We start from the raw sequence: 21,034 nt of genomic DNA on the forward strand, positions 1-21,034 counted from the left end.
TTGCCACTACTCTTCAACATAGTTTTGGAAGTCCTAGCCATGGCAATTGGAGAAGTAAAAGAAATAAAAGGAATCCAAATTGGAAAGGAAGAAGTAAAACTATCATTATTTGCAGATGACGTGCTATACCTAGAGAATCCTAAAGACGCTACCAGAAAACTGTTAGAGCTCATCAATGAATTTGGCAAAGTCACAGGATACAAAATTAATACACAGAAACTGACTGCACTTCTACATACTAACAACAAAAGGTCAGAAAGAGGAATTAGGGAAATAATCCCATTTACCACACATGGCATCAAAAAGAATAAAATACTTAGGAATAAACCTACCTAAAGAGACAAAACACCTGTACTGTGAAAACTTTAAGATGCTGATGAAAGAAATCAAAGACGACACAAATAGAAAGACATACCATGCTCTTGGACTAGAAGAGTCAATATTATCAAAATGACTATACTACTCAAAGCAATCTACAGATTCAATGCAATCCCTATCAAATTACCAAGGACATTTTTCACAGAACTCAAACAAAATATTTTAAAGTTTGTTTGGAAGCACAAAAGACCCAGAATAGCCAAAGACATCCTGAGAAAGAAATATGGAGCTACAGGAATCAGGCTCCCTGACTTCAGACTATACTAAAAAGCTACAGTCACCGAAACCGTATGGTACTGGCACAAACAGAAATACAGATCAATGGAACAGGATAGAAAGCCCAGAATTAAACCCACGCACCTACAGTCAACTAATCTATTTCAAAGGAGGCAAGGATATACAATGGAGAAAAGACAGCCCCTTCTAAAAGTGGTGCTGGGAAAACTGGAATGAAATTAGAATACTTCCTAACACCATACACAAAAATAAACTCAAAATGGATGAAAGACCTAAAAGAATGAAATTAGAACACATGTAAAAGAATGAAATTAGAACACTTCCTAACACCATACACAAAAATAAACTCAAAATGGATTAAAGACCTAAATATAAGATCAGACACTATAAAACTCTTAGAGGAAAACATAGGCCAAACACTCTCCGACATAAACCACAGACAGCAACATCTTCTCAGATCCACCTCCTAGAGTAATGGTGATAATAACAAAAATAAACAAATGGGGCTTAATTAAACTTAAAAGTTTCTGCACAGCAAGGGAAACCCTAAACAAAATGAAAAGACAACCCACAGAATGGGAGAAAATATCTGCAAACGAAGCGACTGACGAGGGATTAATCTCCAAAATTTATGAACATCTTCTGCAGCTCAATACCAAAAAAAAAACCAAACAAACAACCCCAACAAAAAATGGGCAGAAGATCTAAACAGACGATTCTACAAAGAAGACATACAGATGGCCAAAAAACATGTTCAACATCACTAATTACTAGGGAAAATATGTTCAACATCACTAATTACTAGGGAAATGCAAATCAAAACCACTATGAGGTGCCACCTTACACCAGCCAGAATGGCCATCATTGAAAAGTCTACAAATAATAAGCACTGGAGAGGGTGTGGAGAAAATGGAATCCTATTACACTGTTGGTGGGAATATAAATTGGTGTAACCATTATGGAAAACATTATGGAGACTCCTCAAAACTAAAAATAGAATTACCATCTGATCCAGCAATCCCACTCCTGGGCATCTATCCAGAGAAAACCATGACTCTAAAAGACACATGTACTCCCATGTTCACTGCAGCACTATATACAATAGCCAAGACATGGAAACAACCTAAATGCCCATCAACAGAGGAGTGATAAAAAAAAAGATGTGGTACATATATGCAATGGACTATTACTCAGCCATTAAAAGGAAAGAAATAAGGCATTTGCAGCAACATGGATGGACCCAGAAATTATCATGCTAAGTGAAGTCAGTCAGACAATGAGATACCGGCATCAAATGCTATCACTCACTTGTGGAATCTAAAAAAAAGGACACAATGAACTTTCTTTGCAGAACAGATACTGACTCACAGACTGAAAAACTTATGGTTTCCAAAATGAGACAGGCTAGCGGGGTGGGGGGATGTACTGAAGGTTTGGGATGGAAATGCTATAAAATTTGGTTGTAATGATCGTTGTACCACTATAAATGTAATAAAATTCACTGAGTAACAACAACAAAAAAAAGATGCCACCCTGTTCCAAAGAATGTCACAGTCTAGATAAATACAGTAATTCTAGCCCTAATATGGATTCACATACATGTTAAGCCTAGCCTACAAACATTTACTTATATACTTTTAGGGCAATCTTTAGAATTCTGGTTTCAGTATACATTAACTGTGAGTTCTTTCAGTTGGGGAAGAACAAATTGCCAACTGAAAAAGAGGCAAATGAGGATCAGTAAAGATGATGGGAGATTTTAAAGTGAAATTTATTCAAGATAAAGGAAAGATGACTGAAAAGTTAAGTTCAGGCCTTAGAACTATTACCCAGAACTGCTACCTATGAGGAAAAATATTCACTTACACTGAAATAATATGAGTAAATGCAGGTCTAGGAAAATGGTTTCAGAAACATTAACTAAGTTCTAGCACGATAAACACAAGTTGGGCCATCCAAACTTTTTCTATCCAAAGCATGTGAAATCAGATAAGGACTTAGAAACGATACCCAGGTAACAGAAATCAATTTTACATAGATTATTAATATTTGGGAAGATATAATATCACTGATAAGATATTAGCCTCCATTTACTTATGTATTGCTGTCATTCAATAAATATTTTTGAGAGCCCATTACAAGCTGAGCACCATTCTAAGCACTGGGATCAGCAGCAGTGAACAGAATACGCAGAGTTTCTTGTGGAAATTGCATGCAAATGAGGACCAACAAGATATAAGTATACAAATAAATAAACAAGATAATTTTAGAAATAGGTACTATATTTAAGGAAATAAATGGTAAATGCTAACCATCAAGAGACTCTCTGCAAAAAAAAAAAGAGAAAGATTCTTTGCTAAGAAGCTAAAGACATGAATCCCAAGAAGGAACCAGACATGCCACACAGTTCTAGAGGATGAACATTCCTAGAAGAGGAAATAGTAAGGAAAGATCATGTGGCAGGAACAGGCCTAACATGCGAAAGAACAAAAAGGAGAGTGGGAAGAAAGAAAGATGGCACATAATGGGATCAGAGCTCATCAAGGGTCAGATCAGGTAAGGTCTGTAAGGAACTATGTGCCATGTTTTTTATTTCATTTTATCCTCACTAAAAACTATTATTTCTAGGGAACTAAGGACTACAGAAGTTAAGTGACTTGTCTATGGTCTGAAACAAACACCTGGATTTTAATTCTGTTGTAAGTGGATGGGTTTGGTAGTTCTTTTTTAAACTAAATGAATAGTTATGAAGGCATTCACATATTCACTCAAGACTTTGGTTCCCATGATACATAAGATTATTAAATTACTCAATCACAATTTCTACTCTTTACCATGGAGATTTTCAAAACTTAGCCTCCATAGTGGGGGAGTGCTCAAGTTCTAATAAAATGAAATAATTGCTACAAGATAAGAAAAGGACCAAATACTACAAGGAAAAAAAAAAAGTGAAGGCTATTGATTCTAGAGGAGGAACTACAAAAGTTTAAGAGTTGGTCCTTAAAAATAAGATTTTCTCAAGTGAAGAATAAAGATAAAAGCTTATCAGAAGAATGGCAGGCAGGAAGATGGTTATGAAAATAAAATGGCCAGTTTTATCCATCCCTATATGTAGGTCTTTAAAGAAATGTGATTTTATTTCAGAAAATACAATCAAATCCAGGATGATGAACCACATTCTGTAGACGTTCTGCATTAAGTCTTTCATCACATTTTCTTAATAAAACTACTTTTTATTAAAGAACATAGCTGTTAAAGTAGAAAAAGTCTTGGAGTTCCTGCCGTGGTTTAGTGGAAATGAATCTGACTAGGAACCATGAGGTTGCGGGTTCGAACCCTGGCCTCACTCAGTGGGTTAAGGATCTAGCGTTGCCATGAGCTGTGGCATAGGTCGCACATGCAGCTTGGATCTGGTGTTGCTGTGGCTCTGGCATAGACCAGGAGCTGTAGCTCCAATTTGACCCCTAGCCTGGGCACCTCCATATACCTCGGGTTCAGCCTTACAAAGCAAGCAAGTGAGAGGAGAGAGAGAGAGAAAGGAAGGCAGGAAGGAAGGAAGAAAGGAAGGAAGAAAAGAAAGAAAAAAGTCTTGGCGTTCCCTTTGTGGCTCAGCAGAAACGAATCTGACTTGTATCCATGAGGAGGCAGGTTCCATCTCTGGCCTCATTCAGTGGATCAAGGATTGGTTAAGGATCCAGCGTTGCTGTGGCTGTGGCACAGGCCAGAGGCTACAGCTCCAATTGGACCCCTAGCCTGGGAATGTCCATATGCCACAGGTGCAGCCCTAAAAATAAAATTACAAAAAAAAAAAAAACAGCAATAGTAAACCCATTACATGTTAATAAGTAACATTTATGAATATATCTTCAAAAAAAATTAGTGAAAAGTGTCACTGCTTTACACTTTGGCAAATATCTATAATAGAGAAGCCTGGATTCTTATATCTGCTTCAGTATTCAATGTAATAGAAAAATCCAGTTTCACACAACATACAGGTGAAAAAGGGAGGAATGTTTCAGATAAGTGTGACTATTATTCTTTGATATGAAGCTAAAACTTAAGGGTAATTTGCAAAGGTTAGTTGCAGGGAAGAATCTGAAAGCACTCAGTGAAACTTCTCAGAGCACTTTATTTAAAAATCTATTGATCTATCTTGCTTTTTTTTTTGGTCTTTTTGTCTTTTTAGGGCCGTATCCATGGCATACGGAAGTTCCCAGTCCAGGGGTCGAATCAGAGCTGCAGCTGCCAGCCTATGCCACAGCAATGCAGGATCTGAGCTGCGTCTGTGACCTACACCACAGCTCACAGCAACGCCGGATCCTTAACCTAACGAGTGAGACCATGGATCAAACCCACAACCCCACGGCCACTAGTCAGATTTGTTAACCACTGAGCCACGACAGGAACTCCTATTTTGCATTTTAAGTAGATCTTTCACCCACAGCATGATTTTATAATATTATGCACTGATATCATTTGAAAAAAGTTGGTCCACCAAGTTATGCACATCTTCCAAACACTGACACATTTCATTATAAAACAGTAAAGAAAAAAAAATCACATTTGTTAATATCACCATCAATTTCACCAGCAAGATCCTGAGAGGTTGCCAACTGGCAGATATGTTTTCCAAAATTCTAGTTTTTGCTTGAAAGCCTTAATTTTTATCTTGGCAATAAATTCTGTTGTCTTCCCTGAAATCACAGGCTTACTTCACTTATTTTTGAGAAAATATGTACAAATACCCAAGTTTAAATAACTATAGTTTGTCATTCTTTCAAATAAAAGTAACGTTTCATAAAAAAGGAACTAGTTTGTTAACTCAGCTCCCAACTCAACTAATTATTTTTTAGACAAGCATCATACTTCAGTATGCAGCAGCAGTGTCTTAATCTTATTATGTTACATGAAATATTAAAAAGACATGTACTCTACAGTCAAGATTAACAAAATTAACAAGCTTTACTGCTTCATGGAGGCCATTCTTAAATGAAACCAATCTTTTTTCCAAGTGGAAATGTATAGTGATGAAGAATATATCTATCAGTACAATTTTTGCCACTGTCTTGATATGCACTGCAGAGTCAGCAGTTTTACCTATCACTGTGTTTGCACCATCACTCCAAATGTTAACCTAGTTAAGTAGCAAAGAAGAACTTAGTAGTATTATGAAATAGTTTCAACCCAACAGATGATTTGAAACATTTTAAGACTCCCTCCAGAAAACAGGGACCACATTTTGAGAACCACTGCTCTGAAGACATATATAAATATACATATAAAATATTTATATATATATAAAAAATAAGTTCCCATTGTAGCTCAGTGGTAACGAACCCAACTAGTATCCATGAGCACGTGGATTTGATCCCTGGCCTCACTCAGTGTGTTAAGGATCTGGCATGTCCACGAGCTGCGGTATAGGTCGCAGATGTGACTCGGATCCTATTCAACCCCTGGCCTGGGAACTTCGATACACCTCGTGTGCAGCCCCCCCCCCAAAAAAAAAGAGGAAGAAGAAGAAGAGGGAATATATTTCCAGGGAGAAAAACTGGGTGGTAGGATGACAGGGATGGCCTGTACACCTTTTGTAACTTGTGAATTTGGTAGTTTTTGTATGTTATTTTGTCTTAATTAAATTTTGTTAAAAAAAAACAAAAATGTAAACTGACATCTCAAGTGACTAAGTAGATATATAAACATGTTATCTATAAAATGAAGGTAAATACAAAAAATCTTTGTAAGAGATGAAAGTGTTCCTACTATAGCTCTGGCGTAGGCCAGTGGCTACAGCTCTGATTAGATGCCCTAGCCTGGGATGCTGTGGGTGCAGCCCTAGAAAAGACAAAAAGACCAAAAAAAAAAAAAAACTACCTAGAAATATAAACTTATAGCAACGCCAGATCCAAGCTGTGTCTGCGACCTATACCATAGCTCACGGCAATGCTGGATCCTTAACCCACTGAGCGAGGCCAGGGATCAAAACCGAAACCACATGGTTCCTAGTCGGATTCATTAACCACTGAGCCATGATGGGAGCTCCCTCGACAGGAACTCCCTCTAGGTAGATTTTGTTTATGAAGTAGTTATATAAGATTTAGCAATTATATTTACCATAAAGCATTTATTTTGTTTTTTAATTTTCTTTTTGAAATAAGTTAATGATTTGATCTTAATCATGATGAAATGAAATATAAGAAAAAATAAAAGGTTGATTTACTTTATGTTGCCGTGTATGTGTGCATGTGCGTGTGTGTGGGGAAGGCTTAACCACTTAATAGTTAAAAAATGACTTAAGGTTTATATATTTAACTGTTTTTAACTAAATCATCAGACATTCTGGTCAGAGGATATTGTCCCCCACTCCCACCCCCCCCTTTTTCCTTTTTGATTTTTAGTGCCACACCCATGGCATACAGAGGTCCCCAGGCTAGGGGTCCTATCGGAGCTGTAGCCACTGGCCTATACTATACCAAAGCCTAATTTAAACATGGTTTCTCAGATGTCCCAATCCAGAAAAAAGGATATTATTTCCATATACAAATAAATAACTCAAAACCAAATTGGATTCTCCACTACAAGGACCCAGGGTTCCTCGAAGAATGGCTGTTTCCAGGACTGAAACAGGAAAAAATTAAGTTAAACTTGGAACATCTTGCTATGCAAAAAGAGAGTAAATAAATAATTTTTTGATAATAAAAAATTATCAGAGGATGTCAAAAAAAGACACACAAATCAGGGTGGAAAGGCTCTCACTGAACAAATCTGGGGCAATCTGAGCATCAAAATAAATAAAGGCAGTAAAAGAGTATAACCCATTAGGACAGGAAGTACCTAAGTCCATACTGATAACAGATAGATAAAAGGATGTTTCTTCCTTAGAACACCTACTGACAATGTAGAAGAGACAAAGTTGGAAAAAAACCATTTTGCAACCATCAATGTAAATATCAGTACAGGCAAGAATCATCAATAGAAGCCAAACCCAGAAGGGAAATTTGATGAAGATACAGAAGATCTGATTAGAAGCAGGATATCTGCACTATCTCCAAGCTATCCCCACAGATTCCTTATTAGGTGCAAGGAGAAAAATAATTAAAGAGTCCTGTGAAGAAACACAACACTGTGACCAGGTAAGTAAAAATTACTAATGAGGAACAGATCGATGACATGTACTTCAATATCATACTCTGAGAAGGATATAAATCCCTTGCTAGGGATGCATAACCTGAATCTAATTATGAGGAAACATCAGACGAATCCAAGCTGAGGAATATTCTATAAAATTTATAGCATGTATTTTTCAAAAATAATATGTCAATACAATGAAAGAAAAAAGGCTAAGGCACTGTTCCATATGAAGGGAGACTAAAGTGATAGGACAGCTAAGTGCAATTTGCAATCCTGGCCTGGATCCTATTGGGGAAAATGCTACAAAGGAACAAATAGTATTACTGGGAAAAATTGACAAAATTAGAATAGCAACTATAGATTAGATAACAATATAGTAGTATCAATGTTGGATTTCCTGAATCTGATAAATTTACTGTAATAATGCAAAAGAATGCAATACATAGTGAATATGTAGAGATAAGTGGACATAATACATGCAGATTACTTTCATGTGATTCAGAGAAGAGAATTAAAGCAAATGTTTAAAAACTGGTAAATCTGACTAAAGGAGATTGAAGAGTTCTCAGCACCTTTTTAAAAAAAAAGTCTGAAATTACTTCAAAGTAAAAAATTTTAATAAAGGTAAATTGGGATGTCAAAAGGTGGTAAAAATAAGAAATTTGCTCTGATGTCCTATAGAACATATGAATAAAGGAAATGACTACAACAATGACTCGCACTGGCACACAGATCATATAGAACTTCCTAAACTCTCGATTCTCTAGAAAAATATTTTTAAGTAACCACATAAACATTAAGATGCTGATCCTGTATTCCCTCAGGAAAACACAGAAATCTATGGTTTCATGTTAACACACTCCAGACTGAGGGACTCTCCCTTCCTCCAGCAAACTATAAGCTGCTCACAGACAGGACTTTAGGTCCTGCTCTTTGTTTTAACTCAAGCTTAATGACACAGTGCCTAAAATACGGTACTCATATTTGCTGAATAAATGATAAATGTTCAGAAAGAGACAAAAATCTATATTGTATCAAAATTGAGAGGAAGATGGAAAAAGGAAAAGACACCTAAGTATGGTATAAATTATTTTAAGCATATTTTAAAATATGAACATTTTAAAACCTTACTAAAACAGAGAACAGTATTATTACTACACACATACCTATCACTCCAAAACAACAATTACTAGGATTATTCCACACTTGCTTCATATAATTCATCTTAATTCTCTTCCTCATTCTTCAGCCTTCATCTCTTAAAAAAATACAGGTATTTTCTGAGATAAACATAAAGCCATTAGCACTCCTCACAAAACTAACAATAATTTCTTGATATCATATCTAATACCCATCTACAAATTTCCCCCAACATGTTTCAAAAGTTACTTTCTACAACTGGTTTGAGTCAGGATATAAACAACGTCAACATAGTGTATTTGGTTATTATACACAAATATTTTTAACCTTTCTTGTTACATTGTCTATCAGTAATTATGAAAAAACCTTACAGACAAACCAATTAGTTTACATTTGTAGATTTTATAGACTCAAACCCAACCTAATGCATTTACTATTCCTTTTGCAGCATTCTTCTTCCATATTGTCAATACAGTTGATTTTTTTCTAATCACTGATTACAAATCAAGTTATTACCTAAAAAAGAGCCCCTTTCTAACCACTCAATCCATAGTAGAACCCCACTTTCATTCACTCTCCATAACATGCTCCTCTTCTCTTCGTGGCACTTAGCACTACGTAAAACTATTCTGTTTATTACGCTCTCTCCAATAAAATGTCCACTCCATGAAGGCAGAGTGCCTTCTTCACTGAAAGCCAAAACAATGCCAAGAACATGAGACAATCAATAAAGCCTCACTGAATGACTAAATAGTATTGCAGTACCTCTATTTTAAAGATAAGCTCAGTTTAGTATTTGTTTTTAAACATTTGTAGCCACAGCCACCGCTCACGTAATGGCATAAATTGAATACCTGCAGAAACTTGGGCCAGCTGTTAACCAAGACACTATGGGATGCAAGAAAGAAGTGGAAGGCATGCAAATACATTTCTGGACTTTTACTGAACAACGATTACAGGTTTCTGAAAGAAAAATGATTCAGGATGATTTAAAGAGCAATACCAGGAGAAAAAACAAAGTTTCATTTTTTAATATCATATGAGAGTTACTGAATCATAAGTAATTGCTACAATGGGACAGAAGCATTATCTAGAACAACGAACATATAGCTCAATCATAGGGTTTTTTTCCCTAATACATATATATACAGAGAGAGAGAGAAGGAGTTTATACTCAGTACAGCATTTCTTTCTGGGAACTGGATCAAGATGAATATAATTAATACCAAAACACTTAACTAAAAATGCAAACCATTAAACTTGGGGCCTAGAGAAAATCTGGGGCCTAGAGAGTTATCCCACACTTTTCATTTAACAGTTGAGAGCTGAAAACTAGAACTGTCATCAACAAAGTCACAGATCTAATGAATAGCAAGCAAAGCTAGACCTACAATCCAGATCTCCTGTCTCTGGCCCTGAACACTTCCATTAAATAATTATTGCCTTTAGAGTATTAATGTCAAGTTATAACATACTTTACCATCATTTTCAGTATTGTCACTTTTTTTTTTCCTACTGAAGCCCTAGCCACTGAGGGAAAAGTCAAAACAAGGGCACATATAATTATGCTCTAAGTAAAGCATGTTATAGAAACCCCTCTTCAACAAAATAATACAAAAAACATCTAAACAATCAGTTGATTGATTTAATGAGTTTTTTATTCCACATTTTAAATTTCTAAGTGAAAATCACTATTTAGGAATATCTGCTATTTCTTTGTTTTAGACAAGTAAATTGCTGTCCTCTTAAAGATCAGTATAGCTATTTTTCAATTACCTGTAGAAACAGAGTACTGAAGTGAAATTTGTCAAGATGTAACCTTCACTACAATGCATTTTTCACCAAAACAAAATTATTTTTACTCTTTCTTCAAAAACAAACTCCAGTGAAAGAACATACAAATGACCAAAAGATACCAAAAAGGGGAAAAGTGATGGAAGGATTCACATACATAAGTATGTGAATGAACCAGGAGAGACTCTACTCTTCCTAGTTTTCCCTAAAAAATTGTTCACATCAATTTATAAACAGTCTCACCAGTTCTTAGAATATTACTCTGAAACTGTAGTGGCAAACAAATGCTCAGGAGAGAAATGTCATTTGTCCAAGGTTAAATGACAAGAAATGGATAAAAGTGAAATAATTCAAGGCTTTAAAAAAATCAATTTAAGATTCTCATCAGAGTGAAAAAGGATTTCTTTCTCATCCCATCAGTTTTGTTTCACAAACACAACCAAGCACTACATACAGTTCAGTATGAAAAACAACACTGTGTACATTGACATGAAGATTTTTACTAAATAAAACAAAGTAACAAAATGTCAAAATGTAGATGTCACCCTAACAAAGATAAGCAAAAACAGTATTATAGAGCTTCTATGTAATATCGAAATCGCATTCTAACATTTGAAAGCAATGACACAAAAAACAAAAATGGGAAAGGAAGTAGAACCTTAGCTTATCTTTTCCACAGTCTGTTCTTTTTGGCTGAAGGGGTCCCCAAAACAAGAACATTAAACATAAAACTTCAAATGAAATAAAGTCTAGATTAAGTCAAACTTTAAAAAGCTATAAGAACTATAAAATGAAGTCTATGTCAGCTGGCATCTTACTACCCCAAAGAGTTCTAAATTCATACTGTAGAGAAATCAAGAAACAGGAAAGCATGCAATACAATGGAGTCACCCCACACTACAAACATGAACAAATTAAACGAATACCCTATACTTCCTGGTATTTTTTAAACGTTAAACTTAGACTTGCTGAAACTAAAACAATTTTGTAAATTAATCCTTCTTCGATTTTTACAAGAGGATTATTAAAAAAAAAAAGACTTGCGTTAAACTTATCTACTATAACTTACGAACTACGGTGACAAACCTCCATTTTTTCAGCACGGAAGAAATATTTCCACTACAGCACTGTCACTGACTCTGATAATTATCTAAGGTCAAAACTGAAAATATCAATCTTCTTTTAAAGAGCAACAAGCCAACTCTATACAAAATCTGATGCGTCTGTATTTCTGCTGTTCCGCGGTCTACGTTTCCTTGATCAGAGAAGAAGGCAACTCCCTAACCGTCAGGGCTGACTTAGCGCCCCCCAACACCCCGGGTGCGGGTTACCTCCGTCACTCCATTGTCAAATCGCACTCCCATGCTCAGTCCTCAGCCCCCGTCCTAAGACTCCAGGGAAGTCGAAAAAGGGAAAGAAATCCCCTCACCCACAGTCCCTTTCTGAGAAGTGTGGGTGTGTCGGTAGACGAATGCTTTGCTCAAACACAATCAGATCTTCTGCGGACACCCAGACCCTAAGTCACTATGGAGCCAGCAATAACCGGCCGGTCGCCGACCCTAGCCTGCCTCGGCCGCAGCCCTTCCTCTTTCTCCCCTCCAGTCCGGCCCCTCCCCCGTTGCGCGCACGCGCGGCCTCCAATCGATCCCCTCCCCCCCGGCCCCCTCACCTTAATCATTAGCTACCCTCTTCCCAGGCTCCGGGAATCACTGGCCCAGGAAGGAAGACAGAAGATGTAAGGGGGGAAGAGGATGCGTCGAGAACCAGTGATCTGCGCCTCAGCTGTTGGCCTAATAGGCCCCTACAGTCAAGAGCAATGTCTGTCACCGCCACCAAAACTGTACGAGCGGCAGCGGCTGGTTCGGCCCAGCTGACCCGGCTTGGGTTCAGAATGCCTAATTTGGTCCCACAGGAACTCCTTCCGCGAAGCTGCGGGCTCTTCTATGCTGCCCAGACCGAACACCTCGCCACCGTCGCCGCCACTGCTGCCGCTCTCCGGCCACCGCCGCCGCCGCCGCCGCCTAACCAATCCCTCTTCTCCCGAGCAAGCACGACACTCCGGGGCTTTACGACAGTTCGCAAAGTAAGAGCGCAGCAGCCTTCAAGCCTCTATTAGCATCTGTTTGTTTCTGCGCTTGCTCAGATTCTAGTTTCTCACCGTCCCACCCCCTCTTTCCTGACCCTCCCCCTTTGTACTCGCTTTAACATTTAGTGGGCGAAACCTAACGATGTCATAAAGCTCATTATTTTATTTTTCATGGTGAAATATGTCAGTATTTAAGTAAAATACTGACTACATCTTGGCTGATTTTTTCATAACGAAAAGTTAACAACTAACCGAAGGTTTATTGACTTGACTTAACTTACAGTTGAACAAAAACATAATTCTTCAGTGTCTTTCATAGCAAATGATACTCAAATCATACTTGCCATCATAAAGATCCTCGTACTTCACCGTTAAGATGAATTTACTTCCGTAATCAGATCAAAAGTAGTAGTAAATATCCTGGGAACTAACCGTACATATGCCTTTTAAGTATTTTATAAAAATCAGTAGTTAGCAAATGTTTCATTATGTGCATTAGAAGGATGTAGGGAAAGAGGATGTAGGCTTTGGAATCAGATTTCCTTCCAAATCCCACTGATACCAATTAACAGCTGTCTAATTGATTACAGACTTTTGTAAATATTTCCAAAGGAAAGGAAGGAAGAGAGGGTGGGAGGGACGGGAGGAAGAAAAGAAAGAAAATATCAATTATACTTCAATTTTTAAAAAATGAGGGTTTCCCGTTGTGGCTCAGCGGTAGCGAATCCGGCTGGTGTGGGTTTGGGTCCCTTGCCCCGCTCAGTGGGTTAAAGATCCAGGGTTGCGGGGAACTGCGGTGTAGCTCACAGACAGGACTCAGGATCTATGTGGCTGTGGCCGGCAGCTGCAGCTCTGATTAGACCCCTAGCCTGAGAACTTCCATATGCCCAAGGTGCCTGCTGCCCTTAAAAAAAAGAAAAAAGAAAGAAAGAAAAGAAAAAAAAAGTCTAAATCAAAAACAAACTTCAGTTTTGTTCTCTATAAACTAAGTTAATATCATTTACCTCAAAGGGCTCTTGTGAGATTAAAAGAGTTCATGTAATGCTTCAAACATTACTTACCAATTAAGTTTTCAATAAACATTGATTCCTTTCTTTTGTCATCAACTTATCTTTCTCAATACCCCTTCCTTTGTCTATATTCTCCATATTGTTAAATGAAGAAAATATTTTAAAATAATAATGTTAATAAATAAGAAAGGGTAACAGGTTTTGTAGGTTAACCAGAAAAATATTGAACCAGGATTTTATTTCAACCCTCATACTTTCTCACTCTAAATATAAAATTCTTCCTCATCCTATCTACTGCCATGGTTTTAACTATTATTGACTCATGACTCTCAAAGTCATGTATTTCCAGACCTAATGGTTACTCTAAAGTTCTTCAATAAGGTAAATACTGACCACATGTAGGTGTTGAGCATTAAAATGTGGCTATTACAAATTGAGAAGAGCTGTAAGTGAAATTTATACATCTAATTTCAAAGATGCAATATAAAAAATTGTAAAAATCTCAAATTTTTAATGTTGATTACATGTCAAAATAATGTTTTTGGCTATATTGGATTAAATCAGTGGTTCTCAAGCAGGAGTGATTTGGTACCCTCTCCTCCCCAAGGGACATTTAATAATATTTAGAGATATTTTTGGTTGTTACAACTTTTGGGGGTTGGGACTGGGGTGGCTACTGGAAATTACTAACAAGATGCCAGGGATGGTGCTAAACATCCTACAATTCACAGGATATCCCTACCCAACAAAACTTCTCTAGTCCAAACGTTAATAGTGCAGCTGAGAAATCCAAAGTTAAGTATACTACCAAAATTAATTTGACCTATTTCTTTCACTTTTTAAAATATGACTACTAGAAAATTTTAAATTACATTTGTAATTCGTATTTCTATTGGACGGTGCTACTGGGATCTAGACCCATATGGCTATTTACTGGATATGTCTTTTCCACTTTAATGTCCCACAGGCACTTCTAACACATCATGTCCAACATAAGTAAGTAAATGTACATACATGGTTTTTAGACTGTGTTCATTGCAGTCTTTCCTGCTCCGTCAGTAGGACCAAGTCATCTATCTAAGAACAAGACAGTCATCTTTAAAACTCTCTTCCTCACTCCCTACCTCTCATCAGTCAATAGCTCCTTCCAATTCTGCCAGTGAAATATCACAAATGTCAAAAATTGACCCATTCCACTCTGTACTTTGCACCATTCCGGGTCTTTCATATATTTGGTACTATTCATTTGTTTAATAAACATTCATAAAGTACTTACTATGTGCTAGACATTGTGCTAGGCACTGTGGACTCTAGATACATAACCACTGCCTTACTTGAAGTGTTTTCCAAGACCAGAAAGCAAAGCCATTATTTACATTGTAATGTGGAAGAAATAGAATGGCATGCTCATGCTCTGCAAACACAAAATGAAACACCAAAAGAAGGTGATGTTTATTTATTTATTTATTTTTGCTTTTTAAGGCCGCACTTGCAGCACATGGAGGTTCCCAGGCTAGAGATCAAATCGCAGCTGTAGCCACTGGCCTTCACCACAGCCACAGCAACATAAGATCCGAGTGGCATCTGTGAACTGCACCACAGCTCACTGCAACACCGGATCCTTAACCAACTGAGCAAGGCCAGGGATAGAACCTGCGTCCTCACGGATGCTAGTCAGATTCATTAACCACTGAGTCCCGACAGGAACTCTGAGAAGGTAATGTTTAAACTAAAATTTTGCAACGTGGATGAAGACAGATAAATAAAGCAGATAGAGAAGACACTGCAGACAGAAAGATCAGCACATGCTAAGCTACAGAATCCTCTAGTTGAAACAGCATGAAGCAAATCATTTACTAGGATCTACTGAATGTATCATTTAGGGAAACTATCAAGAGATGAAAGAGGAGAAGTAGATAGAAATGGGTTAAGTAAGACTGCTTTTTGCTAGGATAAGGAATTTGAACTATTTTATACTTAAAACCATGGGAAGCCATTGAAGGAAATCAATCAGAGGAATAATTATCAGATTTGACTTAGAGACAATTATGTAGGCAGAGTAGAAGACAGTGTGGAGAACGGCAAGAGTAGAGGGGTAAATCAGTTGGAATTATAGAGTGATGAGGGCAGTAGAAATGAGAATGAGAAGGAAGGGACAGACACAAAATACAAAAAAGATTGAATAACTGTGTGGGCATAGGAGGTGAAGGATAGTCTCAGAGGCTTCCAGATCTAGGGTATGTGGTTGAGTAGTGGTGCCATTCAAGAAAGATACAGGCTTGAAAAACAACTTTGAGGGTTGGGACTTTTAATTACAGTCATTGAGCAAAAGAAAATTATTACTTCTTTATCAGACAAGTTGAGTTTGAAATGTCTAACATTTACTCAAAGTGAGATTCCAGTAAGCTGTTGGATATAGGTGTCTGAAGCTTAGGAAAAGGGTCTGGGCTGAAGACAGAGATTTTAACTCATATGTATTTTTTTTCCATCATTTTAAGGCCTTATCCCCCTCCCCAACTGCCCCCCGCATACAGAAGTTCCCCTAAGGGTCAAATTGCAGCTGCAGCTGCTGGCCCACACCACATCCCCAGCAATATGGGATTCCAGCCACAACTGTGACCTGCACAGCAGCTTGTGGCCATGCCAAATCCTTTAACCCCCTGAGCAGGGCCACGGATCGAACCCACTTCCTCATGAATGCAAGTTAGATTCTTTTTTTTTTTGTCTTTTGTCCTTTGTCTTTTTTAGGGCTGTACCTGCGGCATATGGAGGTTCCCAGGCTAGCGGACGAATAGGAATTGCAGTTACCAGCCTACACCACAGCCACAGCAACACCAGATGCAAGCCATGTCTGTGACCTACACCACAGCTCAGGGTAATGCTGGATCCTTAACCCACTGGGTAAGGCCAGGGATTGAACCCGTGTACTTGTGGATACTAGTTGGGTTCATTAACACTGAGCCATGACAGGAACTCCCTAGTTAGAATCTTAATCTGCTGAGCCTCGATGGGAACTTCCTGAACTCTTATGTATATGAGTGAGATGTGATAGCAAAAACAGTAATTCTAATGAGATCAGGCAGAGTATAAGTGAGAGGATACAGAAACCGGGGAAGTCTGATATTTTAAGAGGACTGAAAAGGAGTCCCAGAGGGATATCGGATGGGCCAGAACAAAGGGAGGAACAGGTAACAAAACAAGTGAGAAAAAGGGTTTAATAACAAAGTGAGTGTGAAGGATATGAAATGTCTGTAGTTTAGAAGTAAGCAGATCTGTAAATAGGAGCAGTTTCAGCAACTGTTCTATGCATGTTTTTGTTGTTCTACGTTTTAGAAGAGAGGTTCTCAACAGGAGTTGATTTTGACGCCCAGGGGTTGTTTGAGTGTCTGGATAGTTCTTGTTGTCACAACTGGGTAGACATTACTGCCATCTAGTGGTTTGAATCCAGGGTTGCTGCTGAATAACTCACACTGGACAGCCCCCCCCCCCAGCCCCATGATAAAGAATTATCTGACACAAATAATGTTCCAACTGAGAAGTCTTAGTTTTGTTTTGTTTTGTCTTTTCTAGAGCCACACCCATGGCATATGGAGGTTCCCAAGATAGGGGTCTAATCGGGGCGGTAGCTGCTGGCCTATGCCAGGCCATGGCAACGCGGGATCCGAGCTACTCTGTGGCCTACACCACAGTTCAGGGCAACGCCGGATCCTTAATCCACTGAGCGAGGCCAGGGATCAAACCCGCAACCTCATGGTTCCTAGTCGGATTTGTTAACCACTGAGCCATGAAGGGAACTCCTGAGAAGTCCTAATTTTGAAAGGACTGAACAGTGTATTTATCCAAGAATCAGTACTTTTTCACAAACATGGTTGTAAGTGGGAAAAGACACATATCTGGTAGGATATGGAGTTTTTAAAAAGGGGAGGACCTGAATCCTGCTGGTATGCCGAAAAAAAAAATAAAAAAGAGCCAGCTGAAAAAGAGGTGAATGATCATGGAAATTAAAAAATGCTCAATGGGAGTTCCCGTCGTGGCGCAGTGGTTAACGAATCCGACTAGGAACCATGAGGTTGCGGGTTCGGTCCCTGCCCTTGCTCAGTGGGTTAAGGATCCGGCGTTGCAGTGAGCTGTGGTGTAGGTTGCAGACACGGCTCGGATCTCGCGTTGCTGTGGCTCTGGCGTAGGCCGGTGGCTATAGCTCCGATTCAACCCCTAGCCTGGGAACTTCCATATGCCGAGGGAGCGGCCCAAGAAATGGCAAAAAGACAAAAAAAAAAAAAAAAAAAACCTACATCCCTAGCTTGGCAAATAAAACTCTTAAAAATCCATGGCGTTCCCATTGTGGCTTAGCGGTAAGGAACCCAACAAGTATCCATGACAATGTGGGTTCGATCCCTGGCCTCGCTTGTTGTGGTGAGGATCCTGAATTGCTGTGGCTGTGGTATAGGCTGCAGCTCTGATTCGATCCATAGCCTGGGAACTTCCATATGCCAGGGGGTGCAGCCCTAAAAAAAAAAAAAAATCCAGATTCTCGAGGGCATCCCACTCTGCCCCTTCCTACCACCCTGCTCCCTGCCCCTGCTTAAACTTCTGTACCCTCTTCAATCTTTATATATACTTCTTTTTTTCTTTTTTTTTTTTAGTGGCATATGAAGGTTTCCAGGCTAGGGGTCCAATCAGAGCTACAGCTGCTGGCCTATGCCACAGCCACAGCAACAGCAACACCAGATCCGAGCCACATCTGTGACCTACACCACCGCTCGAGGCAATGTGGGATCCTTAACCCACTGAGCGAGGCCAGGAATCGAACCCAAAACCTCATTGTTCTTAGATTCATTTCTACTGAGCCACAATGGGAACTCCCAATCTTTGTATATACTTCTAATAGAAGTATTAAAATGATTTATACACCTGTCTGTATATAAAAAACAGATAAAAAGATAATGTCCTTCTCTCTTTAGTGGAAAAATATCACTCAGAAATATTTATTGAATTTACTGAATAAGGAGATTGGGGTTCAAGTCTGTTTTTTACTAAGAAAACAGAAATCTTTAGTCTTAATCCAATCTTTTGAACAGCTTCCAAAAACTAATTTTACTCACCTGTGGAAAGATCAGAGCTGCTATGCAACATCGAGTCCAAACCAAATTCTGCCTGCCAGGATCTGCAACAAAATAATGTTTAGCAAATTAGCCCGCACATATGGGCCAGAAGTGCCAAACTATCTGGTAGGCAATAATTGAAGGAGCTTATTCTAAAGATGGGAATTCTGGAATTCCCATCTTGCTCAGTGTGTTAAGGATCTGGTGTTGCCGTGAGCTGTGGTGTAGGTCACAGACGAGGCTCAGATCCCGCGTTGCTGTGGCCCTGGCGTAGGCTGGTGGCTACAGCTCCGATTCGACCCTTAGCCTGGGAACCTCCATATGCCGAGGGAGCGGTCCAAGAAATAGCAAAAAGACAAAAAACAAAAACAACAACAAAAAAAATGGACATTCTAAGCCATATTAATGGATCACCTGTAATACATGGGCGAAAAGGAACATTTCTACAAATTATCAAATTCAGAAGGAAAGACTTGTATGCCTACCATCCATTGCATAAATATTTTATAATTACATCAAGTTTGTAACTGATTAGGTGCTCAGATTAGTGAGCTCTCTGGAAGAAAAAATGGAGGAGTTTGGAGATTTAATGCAGTGAGATAGGAGATTGGGGGCACTTGCTGAAAATATTTACTAATTTCTTGGTTAAAAACTTTGGGGAATAATTTAAAAAGATCTAAGTAATGCACATGTCAGAACACTTAGAGATTCACATCATTTCACTCTTTTCTTGATGTCCCAAGATATCACTGGAACTTGCAACTAAAAGGAAAATTTGAGAGTCCATGACATGGCTGATTTAGTTGAGGCAATACAGGTCCTCATTAAAATTCTATACATGCAATTTGATTTCAGACTATAAGATTGCAGATAGAGACTGTGTTTATTTTAAAGATTATAATATTCATTATACATACAGAGAGAGACAGAGACAGAAAAACAGAAACAGTTGAGGAGTCATTAAGCATAGCACTTATTTTCTGCTATTAAACTTTTGAAGTCAAAGGAGTCCTTTTGAAAAATTGAGGAGCTGCTTGGTAGAAGGATAACTTCAAAAGAGAGTATAATTTTCATGGTTATTTATCATTTTTAAAGTTTCTCTGTTTTTGGAATGCAATCTGCAAAATATATTTGACTTATCAAGCACTAACACTGTAGCTCAGTTTTTCAAAAACAGAGGTAACAAACTATGGGCTAACAAGAAGAAACAGTATTCCTGGAATTTTGTAGACAAGCATTTGAAACAAAGTATTCTGAAATATTTCTGGAAATTTAGCCAAATTTTGGGCATGCTCCAGGCCAGGTAGTTCTGTGAAAGTATATTTTTAAAAATAAACCTGTATAAAAATAAAAGAGAAAGCCACCATGGGTTATATAATCCTAGCATCACACTGAGGTTTCCAGATTGATAATTGTTCTGAGAATAGTTTCGTTTGCTAATTACTGGCATTTTTATACACTTGGTCATAATTGGTCACAGGCTTACCAATGAACTTTTACAATAAGTTTTTTTAACTCTTTTAGAGTGTTCTTACAATGTTTTTAAAAATTGTAATCCTTCTTTCCTTCCTTCCTTCTTGCCTGCCTGCCTGCCTGCCTGCCTGCCTTCCTTTCCTTCCTTCCTTCCTTCCTTCTTTCCTTCCTTCCTTCCTTCCTTCCCTCCTTTCCTCCCTTCCTCTTTCTTTCTTTCTTTTTCTTTCTTTCTTTCTTTCTTTCTTTCTTTCTTCTCTTTCTTTCTTCCTTCCTTCCTTCCTTCCTTCCTTCTTCCTTCCTTCCTCCTTCCTTCCTTCCTTCTTCCTTCTTTCTTTCTTTCTTTCTTTCTTTCTTTCTTTCTTTCTTTCTTTCTTTCTTTCTTTCTTTATACCTTTTCTATGGCTGCTCCTGCAGCATACGGAGGTTCCCAGGCTAGGGGTTCAAGTGGAGCTGTAGCTGCCGGCCTACGCCACAGCCACAGCAATGCCAGATCTGAGCCACGTCTGTGACCTGCACCACAGCTCATGGAAACGCTGGATCCTTAACCCACTGAGCAAGGCCAGGGATCGAACCCGCAACCTCATGGTTCCTAGTCGGATTTGTTAACCACTGAGCCACAATGGGAACTCCAAGCCATTTTGAGTTAGCTTTTGTGCCTGGGAGTTCCCATAGTGGCTTAATGG

The 21,034-nt window shown here is 38.4% G+C and overlaps 1 protein-coding gene across 9 annotated transcripts in view; it reads right to left on the reverse strand.

The window, feature by feature from the left end:
* RNF111 (ring finger protein 111) overlaps window positions 1-12,739 on the reverse strand; it is a 98,404-nt gene extending 85,665 nt beyond the window's left edge. For 4 of the 9 annotated variants that reach the window (XM_047766238.1, XM_047766237.1, XM_047766232.1 and 1 more), the window contains exon 1: window positions 12,350-12,739. The gene's annotated coding sequence lies outside the window, so the exon portion shown is untranslated. Of the gene's footprint in view, window positions 1-12,011; window positions 12,287-12,349 lie in introns of those variants that run through there. The other 5 variants (XM_047766236.1, XM_047766231.1, XM_047766234.1 and 2 more) reach the window with 3 other exon arrangements.
* Window positions 12,740-21,034: the final 8,295 nt, after the last annotated feature.

The sequence above is a fragment of the Phacochoerus africanus genome, chromosome 2, assembly GCF_016906955.1.
Source record: "Phacochoerus africanus isolate WHEZ1 chromosome 2, ROS_Pafr_v1, whole genome shotgun sequence".
Classification (NCBI taxonomy): Eukaryota; Metazoa; Chordata; class Mammalia; order Artiodactyla; family Suidae; genus Phacochoerus; species Phacochoerus africanus.